Raw genomic sequence first — 10,347 nt, 5'->3', positions numbered from 1 at the left:
CAGGAGAGGTGGGAGATCTCTGGCTTCTCTGGGAGTCTGCTTCTGGTCAAGGCAGCGTGACACATACTTCTGAAAGCTGCTATGAGCGCTTGTATCCCAAGGATGTGGGCTAAAACTCTCCTGGAATGTTCCAGGCTTTGAGCTAATAAAGCTATTATATGTTAATTAAGTTAAAGGTATCTGATGTTAATCTCTTTGGTTTTCATTGCCTTTTGTTTATGAAACTAAATACGCTGATGCCTAATAATAATAATTAAAGATTGGCCGACGAGCAGGAAATCAATCCATGTCTCCTGGGCATTCACTGAGTATCAGTCAGTCAAAAACTATGATGTTTTTTATAAACATGCAATTATTGTCTCTGAAACTGAATTAACAAATGCAGCTGATACATGCCTGTATGTAAAGCAGCTCTGGTGGGTGGCTGTGATTTCTACAGGCTCCAGCTCGGGCTGGAAGAGGTCCAGGCTGACCCAGCACAGCCCTGCCTGGAGGAGTCAGTGCCCTGTAAATCCTGTTCCCAGCCACGAGCAGCTTTTCCACCTGCTGGCCCCTACTTGTGTTTATCTCAGGCAGCCTCTGGGTTTTGGATGCTGTCCCTCACAAACCCATCCTCTGGGCAAACCTGCTGGGTGCAGATCCCAACCTTCCCGTTACAGCCTGCCTGAACCCTAAGAAAATGAAGAAAATGCAGAAGAGCCTCTTCAGAGTGAAGCTTTCCAGACTGACCATGCAGAAGAGAACACACAGAGCTGATAGCGGGGTATCCCAGAAACTGCCTGTCTGAATGTTTCATTTCATGATGAACCAAGTAAGCCAATCACTCGTGCTGCTCGGACACCCCAGCACAGCTCTGACAAAGGGGCTGTGGGACCTCTGCAGAGTCAAACTTCCCAGGTTAGCTTTAAAACCTATTTTATTATTTCTGTGGTGCCAAACTGCCGAGAGCTGCTGAATCTGGGGGGTGGGAAGTACGGTCATGGCCAGGCTTGTCCACAGGTCACTGAGCAATGACAACAAGTCCGCGGCTACTCAGGGCACATTGCTGGGAGCTGCAGTCACAACCCTACAAGGCTGGCATGAATGATCGGTCACAGAACAAGAGCCAAGAAACGTGTGTACCGATTGTTCCTCGCCCTCCAAAACCATCCCCATCAGCAGTTCTCCCTCCACATCTCATTCCTCCCCTGCTGCTGCCTCTGTACCCCCAACCAACATCCTCAGTCAGCTCCTGCCCTTGTAAATGGCTTCTCTCATTGTACCTTGTCTTACATAAGATCACAAAAGCTTCAGGACAAGCTGAGTTTCGTGGTATAAACACATCATCTTGGCTAACTAAAGGTAGCCAGGAAAGGGTTGCATTTATTAATCAATGGAACCAAACAAACACATTTCTTTGTATATGGGAGCAAACCCAAAACCAGCGAGTGCAAGAACAATCTGAACTGCAAAATTCAGCCAGTTTCAGAGGGAAATTATCTCTTCTCTCCTTAAAAAGCTCCCTTGGCACATATATAATAGTTACAACCCTTGCTGAGGTGCACTTTATACGTAAGAAAATAAAAAGGGTCTGGCAACCTGGACTTGCAGTAACAGATTAAAGAAAGATCAAATCTATTCCTTTGAAAAAGGGAAGGCAGATGGGTAACTTGATTACAGACTCTAAATGCCAGCCTGGGGAAAGCTTTGTGATGATAAGGTATTCAACTGAGTAGCCGAAAACACAGGCAGATCCAGAGCCTGGAAACTGAAATGAGACAAATAGGAAGCTGGGTAAGAAATATCAGTACAGCGTGCACAGGATGGAGTGATTCACTGTTACTTGCAGGCTTTGAAAATCAAGACTGAATGTCTTTCTAAAAGGCTAAAGGAGGAGATCTAGGGCCAATAGGAAACAAAGTGTTAGTGCCCTGGGGAGCCCAGAATGATAACTTCAGAATTAATTCGATTAAAAAGTTGAATATTGAGGAAAGGTTTGGGATTTTGAAAGGTGGGACAGGGAAGCAGTTGAGGCTGTAACCCAGAGGCTATGGGATCACCACCTGCTTCCAAGACCTTTGAGAACTCCATCCTGCAGAAGGGAAACGCCATGGATCAGTCACAGTGATCCACGCTGTGTGCCACGTTCACGGCAGATCTGAGCCTGCCAGCCTGAAGGGCATCTCCTGAAGCACCTGTACCTGTTTTGGGGCTGCAGTTCAGTCCCTGCCGCTTCCATACCCATAACAAAGCACACAAATAGCATCAATTACAGCACGCATCCCAGCACACAGCACAGACCATGGAGGCTGGCCCTTGGTTGCTCATGGACTGAGGCTGGGCAGGGAGCAGAGCCCCTCGAACCAGCTTCCTGCCATCAGGAACTGTTATCCATTCTCCACGGGTGAGAACACAAGTGTCTGGGCTCAGTGGGATCACTGCCTCACTGGATGAGCTTTCTGGGGTCCAGAAGGGTAATTTAAGCGTTTACACAATCTCAGTGTCAGAACCTGATGATAACCATAATTTACTGCAGTTTAATTGTATAAGAAGCAACGCATAAACAGTTACTCCAGACATGCCTTGACTCGAGGTGTCCCTTAGCTGAGTAAATCCAGCTTAATTAATGGTTCTTAGAGGAGAAAGGGACAAGGCTGGCTGCGTGCCACGTTCCCAAGTGAGTTGAGTGTTAGCTCATCTCTGCATCTACAGGCTGCTGTGGGCTGAGATCAACAGGCTTATCTCACTGCAAGAAGCCCAGGGAAATGAGGTGGTGACCTACAGCTCTGTCCCCTGCCACTCTCCATCCTGTCTCTCCTAGGCAGGCACCAACACCCCATCACAGGGTGACACTACAGCAGCTACCTGCAGCCCTCTGGAAACTGCTTGTGCTGCATCTTTCCTCCACTGAAGCACCGCTGGAGAGGTGACCAAGAGATCTTCCATCCTAAAGGAAAGCTGCAAATCATCTCCGCACTAAGGACATTCTAACTTGCTTGCACTTGATTTCAGGCCAGCATTTCTCTCCATGTAACATCCCTTCCTGGCTGTGAGCAAGATGGGACAGAGCAGGAACATTACCTGCTCCAAAGCCCAGTGTGAATGGGCTACCAGTGAGCTGAGCAACTCAGTGTACACAGCCCAGGCAGCTCCCCATGATGACAGGTACAAATGGGCTTTGCTCCTGGGCCTGAAGGCGAGTCCAGGAAAGGCTGTACTGGAAGGTGGATGGACACCAGAGCAATGCTTCAAATCCCCACAGCTCCCAGGAGTGAAGAGTCCATTTCCCCTTCTGCTGCCTTTATCCTCTTCCTCTCATACACATACTGGACAGCATTACCCTGCATTACCCAGCCCAGACGTGAGCTTTTTGAAAGAGATACCCAAAGCAAGGCAGGGAACCCAGATGTAGGGAGAAGAGCAGGAATCCAGATGTGGGATGAAGAGCTGTCTGTCAGAGGACGGAGGGGACCTCCGTGGAAGCCGGGGGGAAGGGGGGGGGAAGAAAGGCGCTAAAGGCCCTGTTCACAATGGCAGCTGGCCCAGAGACTGCATTTGTCCTCACCATGGTTCATGTTTATTTTTCACATCAGCCAAGGCCTCTCACCCTTGTTTGAGGGGAAGGGAAAGGAAAGGGCTCGTTTCCCTCAACCACACAGGAACAGCAGCTGTTGTTTGGCAGGGGATGGGTTCAGGATGCCTGTGAGAGCAGAGCTATGACCGAGAGGCTGCTCGGGACTGCCTTTAGCCTAGAGAGCAGGAAATGTTAATGAGCTGTTAGTTATTGCTGAGCTTCCCTCTCTCTCACATAGACCCCTGCACACATGCGCTCCCACAGGTCAGGGCGAGGGGGTGTTGGCAATGTCTCACCATCCACAAAGGCACATTCTCTTTGCTGTTTTCTTTGTTCCTGGTGGTCCTCCCAGAGCCACCTCCCATCATTTCCCATGTATTCTTCTGCCATCTGAGCAACTTCATCTCTTCCTTTGCAGAGAAGCTGTGAATGCTTCCCCTTCAATGTAGTTCAGGCAGTGCAATCCCCTTGTGGAAACACCATGTCCAGTAATAGGTATTTACACAGTGTATTTCCTGGGGACACTTGCTCCAGCCTGGCAGGAGGCTGGTGATGGGTGGGAGCAGTGCTGCCCAAATTAGACAATGCTTCACTTTGCTCTCATCTACTGGGACGCAGCCCTGCAACCTCTGAGCCTCCTGTAATACCTGGGAAAAGCCAGATTCTGGCCATTTCAGATTCCCAAATCCAGCAAACCCAGACCCCCATGGCAGCACACATGGCAATATGGGCTGGGGAATAGGAAACAGCATCTACAGCTTCCTCGGTGCCTTGCCCTGGACCAGAGCAGAGCTGGCTAACAGCATGGAGTGCACAAAACCATGCCACTTCCCTGCTTCCTCGGGCTGAAGCACTGGCAGGGTTCAGAGTCATGCTGGCTCCTACAGACACAGGCAGCCAGGGCCAGGAAACCCAACCAGGCAAACAGAAAACAAACAGCACCCAGAAAACAACAGCATCAGCTTCCTAAGGCTTTCCACTCCAGAAAGGAAATGTTTAGCAGTTGGGCATTCTTCAGAAGACAATGGGGAGGAAGCCAAACTGCAGCAAGAGCAGCAGCGTTACAAGCAGAAATGGGCAAAGGCTGCATGTACTGCTAGCGGCTCTGGAAGATCCCTCAACATCCCACTGCAGAAGTGATAGGTAGGCATGGGAAAGGCTTTGTGTCTGCTAAAAATCAGCATCAGTGAGAGCATCTTATCAACAGTTGCGATCCAGGAAAACAACATCCAGTTGTGAGCCTGGAAAACAATGGATTTGCTTATGGATGAAGTTTACCTGACCTATAATAAGATAATCCAGCCTTCAGAGCTGTGTTTTTAACTACAGAATGGGAAGAGGGGAACTTGACAGAGAAAGGGCACTTAGGGGGAGTTTGACTGAAACAAGCTCAGCAATATTCCACAGTCCAGCAGAGGAAATGAGAGAAGGAAAGCAAAACACGTCCAAGAGAATATGCAGAGATAAAAAGCAGAAGAGAGATAACTGCAAAGAAAGGTCTGTGGGTGGTGCCGAGAAAAACACCACAATGGAAAATGATGTGCATGTGGTTCCTGTACAGTCACCATGGCAGAAGGAACTGTTATCCTAAAGCTTGCAGGGCACAAAAGCAAGGGAAAGAGCCACCCTGTCAAAGCCATGACTCAAGGTTGCTGTTATGCCCTCGGGTGACACTGCAGGTACTGCAAATCTGCAGAGAAAGGAGCACCCAGACTGGTGCAGTCAAAGGAAGGCAGCTACGTTCGGATCAGCCTCAATGTCAGTCCCAGCGTCAAAATGGCACCGGGACATCGGGGCATTTGTGAGCCAAGAGAATCCTCTTCAGCACTCTGGAAGTGGAGATGGCACAGCCCAAGCCGGCAAAGCCCCTCTGAGGTGTGTGCGCTGGCACAACCACAGCAGGAGCTGCAGGGTGGACATTCACACGAGGCCATGGGAAGCAACGCACTCAGAAACTTTGGTTTGTGTAGGCAACACCACAAACTCACACACCTGGTGCCATCAAACCCCAGAAGAAATCTTTGTGTGCTACAGGCAGAAGAAAGGACACAAGGAAGTCCCAATTGCAGGTGACATGCTGTGACATGCCTCTTCTAGCACAAAGCTCCCAAGATGGATTTCCAGGAGGAGGAGCTTACAGAAAAGGTACCAGTAAAAAGAAAGGAATTATGCATGCAGCACAGTTCTATGCAGGGAAGATGTACTGCAGTGGAAGTAAAAATAAAGGAGGGAATGAAGTAAATTGGAAGAGAAGCTACTCCTCTGAGAAGGCAGAGCTTATCATTCATTCTCAATCCTTCGTGTAACATTCTCCTTCCCCATCAGCCAGATGTAGACAGTCACAAACCTGAGTTAAAATGCAAGTGGAAGAACAGGACTGCGAGCAGCAGGGCTGGCAGGGCAATGCCACAGCAGATGACATTCTGGGGTAAGGCACTGACCCACCAACCATCACAGCCCTAGCTTCGGTCTTTGAGGAGAGGCAGGAGGAGGATTCAGCTTGGACAAAAGCAAGATGAAATTTTCAGTGACTTCCAAAGGCAACAGCCTTCCTGCCAAAAAGCAAATGTAAATCACCAAATGTCCCTTCAGAGACTAATAGGATTTGTAAGGCACCCCACAGACACTCTTGCCTAAGTGTCTCTTTACCCATTGTATCCTTCCATGTGAAAATACAACAGGTAAGCAGGATCAAGAGATTTCCAGTCTGAGACGAATACTGAGAGCACAGAGGGACAAGGCATCAAGAAAACAGACATGTGCCAGTTTTCAAGGCAGGTTTGGGAAAAATCTGAGGACAAACCGTACTGTTAGTGCTCATGTCTACTGGTTCATCAAGACAGCATCGAGATTTAAGAAGATGCAAATCCCAGACAAAGACACTGTGAAGAGGAGTTCAACAGGACACAGGAGAAAAGCACTGACAGAGGCCAGAACAGGCTCGTAACCCTACTCTAGAAGCAGTGAGGTACAAAGCAGAACCTGTCATCTCCAAAAACCGGAGCTCCTGGAGTGTCAAACAGAACATAACAGGATGCAGACACAGAGGGCAGAGATTGACCCAGAAGGCAATGATACTCCTGCCTACTTTGGCTGCCCAGAGATGCACAGCATCCCTGCAGGTGCCTTGCACCTCAGCAGTGCTCCAGCATGGTCTGTCCCAAATGTAGCTATTACCAGAGCAGAGTTTATCCTTCTGTCAGATCATGAGACGGACAAGATGGGAAAGCCCAGCTGAGGGGTTAGGGGAGTCTGGGGGAGACTTCAGAACAACACAAGCCTGGCACACTGGAGTCACATAGGAACTCCTGCAAACCCTTCCCAAAGCACTGGAACAATGGGGCTTAACATTGTACTACTTTCGGATTAAGCAGAGCGTAAACCTTGGACAGCAGTGAGTAAAAGTCATGCTGCAATTCAAAAACCAGCTGCAATGAACTGAAGGTGTCCCAAAGAGAATTAAACCTTAGAGTCAGGACATAAATGCTGCAGCCATTGCTCCCCACACACTGATGTGTGTTTATGCATTCTTGTGTGGCCCCAACACCACTGTCAGAGCAGGTGCAAAAGAAAGAATAAACCCCAAACAGCATAGCAGAATAAACCAACCACCCCATAACGAGTGCACAAAGGGGATTTGGTTCTGTAAGAATTTATCCTTCCTCTCTCAAAACTGTTGGATGCTCAGAGGCTCGTTTCTTTATATTCATCCCCATTCCTGGCCTGTATCCCAACAGCTTCCATGGCAGCCAAATACAGGCTTTTTAATTTTTATCCCTCTCCTGCAGTGACAGGAATTGTTGGAACTTGTGCTGTTTCATACACTTGTCTCCAGTGCTGCAAGGGGAGCCTCTTGCTGCCAGGTTTCCTGCCTCTGTTTCCCCTCTGTTGGGACAGCATGCAGGAGCTGGGGAGCTATAAGCAGCTTAGCTGGGACCCTTAGTGAGCCCTGGCACCATCATGCTTGCCTGCAGAGCTGGAACAGGACAGGAACATATCGCTCTTTGCCCATTAACATGTACCCAGGAGAGCCAGTTGCCCTTCCATGTGGCCCATGTCACAGGCACACGTGGTTTCTACCAGCTGTACACTTGGAAGGGATAATGTTTTCTGTACCATGTTTACCAGTTCACTCTCTCTGCCCTCTCCAGTCCCAGAGAGATGTTTTCCCTGGCAAAGCCCAGCACAGCATCCAGCACTTGGTCTCCCATCTATCCTGCCGATGCCCATCAGAGCAGAAAGTGACTCGAGATCACTGCTGGTAAAACCTGGGGATATCTGGGTGCCCTGTGACCACGGAGCAGAGATGACAGCTCCAGGGTTGACCCATGCTTGATGCTTCTCCTCCCTCGAGGGACATAATAAGCTCTCAGGACAGGGACACCAGCAGTGCAGACACAGCCCCCTATCTCAGCACACACAGATGGGCTGCATTGCCCTGCTGCCCAACTTACCATAGTGCAGGGAAGGGAAATTTTGTGTAAGCACATGCAGATACAGTCAGTGACTCTTGGCTGTTGCTCAGCCTCCCAGCATCAACCTCTGATGCGCCTTCTGGCATACATATTTATGATCTCAATTATCACTGAACAAAACCCCAGGTTGCTGTGAAAATAAATGACTTTTAATCTAAATTGCCCAGTTTACATACTTCACCCACTTCTGCTTAGCACAACAGCTGGTGTTTACCAACTTTTCATTACTATTCCAAGCAACACAAGAAGATATGGGCTGGAGAGGGCCAGCCACCTCTGAGATGAGCTCAGGTTTACCTCTGCCTCAGACTCACTGCTCTTCCACATCACTGATGAGCTTCCAGCAGGAGCAGGCTGTGCCAGAGAGCAGCCCCTGCCAAAGGCCAGGGTTGATAGAGATGGATAAATGATGTGACATCCACGGACACCAGCTGTAAAACCTGGGCACTGAGCTCTAAAGGAGCTCTGCACAGCCACAGTGTGGTTTTAGCAGAGGTGGTGCAGCAGCATCAGCTGTGGTTGATTGCTCTGGTTAAAGGAAAGCCCAGGTGTGGGACTTTGAGATGGGTAAAGTGGATCGTAAGGAAGTAAGGAAGAGTAAGAGTAAGGAAGGACTCTTCATCCAGCCCAACCTCTGTGCAGCACAGACACAGTGAAGATTCGCAGCACTGTTCAGTGAAGGAATGATGACAGGTGTCTGCTGATAATCATTATTGTATTTCTGCAGGAAAGACTAGTCTCCATGTAAACCCAAATAAGTGTAGCTATTGCTACACTTCTGTTCATGTCTGTATTTATAGTTATCAGCACTTCCTTTTCCCTAACGCCTTGGGAGGCTCGCACTGGAGCTGAGATGATCCAAGAATTATTCTTGTCATGGTATTTCCACTGTACAAGAATGAGCATATGTTAAAGAAATCCAGTCCCTCTTTATTCCAGGCCTTAAATGTCCCCCCTGAAGCATTGAATAAAAATGGAATCAGAGTGCCAGCATTGGCTCTATGGTGGGCTTACACCAGGACTTGTAGTATTGGTGCCTGGACAGTTGCACTGGTGAAAGATTGGAGTGAGATGGGCCAGCACCAGGTCCAGACACCGATACCCAGGTGCAGCAAAGCCAAAGCAATGAGGTTCCTACAGGACCTTTCACTCTTTGGAAGTGCTGGAAATGAAGGTGCTGCTTTGGCAGCTGTGTAAAGGCATGTGCTGCTGCACGTGGTCCACACCAGTCCTATTTCCAGCTTGGCTGGCTGAGGATGGAAGGAAGCAAAACTCCTGGGACCGGGCATGGAGCTGACAGTCACATGTGGCTCAGAAATCAGTCACAAGCCACAGCAAGATAATGATACCTGGAGTAAGAGGAGACTTGATCCTTCCTTTCCCCTATTTCCTCCTCTGTCTGTTTGGGCTGACATAAGTGCTGGTGAAGGAGGGCTGGACACTGGTGGCCTATCCTAGCTAAATAGCTCATGTGTCTCTACAGTCCTGCTGTTCTTGGAGCAACATCACAGCTCTGGTCAGGCTCTGTACCCTGCAGCACCTTGATTCATATCCTTTACATGGTCCCTGTGCTCCCTCCCTGCACACGTCGGTGCTCCCTGCTGCATCTAAAAGAGAGCTCCAAGCCCCAGGAATGATGGACAATATCCCTCCACCCAGGAAGGGGTGGAAGATGATAACCCCCAGTCTGGCTGCCCCAGGACCTGACCTCTTCTGGCACAAAGTCCCCAAAGCACCTGTTTCTCTGCCCACAAAACTGCACTGGTGGCTGGCGGGAGGTTGCATCCTCACCCTCCCTTGGGCACAAGGCCCAGGAGCTGCTACACACAACTGACTGCTCTAAGTTTCACTTTATTTCCAAGTATCATTGCAGAGCTTAATTAGCCCTGGCCACCCTGACCCCTCATCCCCCTGGGGAACATCCCAGCTTTGTCACAGCGTGTGGGAGCGGGCAGGCAGACAAGGGAGAGGGGAAATGATGTTTTATGGGATGTTCCCAGGGAGCAAGTCTCTTTTTTTTAACTCCAGGCACCACAAATTTGTTTGCTGTGATTCAAAGAGGACACATTTGGTTAAAACTGATGGGCCAGACCTACAGTCCCTGCAAATCACTGTTTGACTTCATGGGGCTTAAGTGATTTAGACCAGCTGAGACACTGACCCTCTGTGTTTAAACAAAGCCCGCTTTTTCTCACTGGTGCTAGGCAGCATGGCCTCAGCTTTGGCTCTGGAAGGGGTATTTTAGCAGGGATGTTCTCTGCATGATTCATCCTCCACTGGACTGCACTTTGGCAAGACCCACAACAGCCACTGGCCACC

This window comes from Pezoporus flaviventris, unplaced genomic scaffold, assembly GCF_033815535.1.
Source record: "Pezoporus flaviventris isolate CSIRO_AGI_PZ_B2104156 unplaced genomic scaffold, CSIRO_AGI_Pfla_v1 ptg000023l, whole genome shotgun sequence".
In the NCBI taxonomy this organism is placed as follows: domain Eukaryota; kingdom Metazoa; phylum Chordata; class Aves; order Psittaciformes; family Psittacidae; genus Pezoporus; species Pezoporus flaviventris.
Note: the sequence above shows the minus strand (reverse complement) of the source record.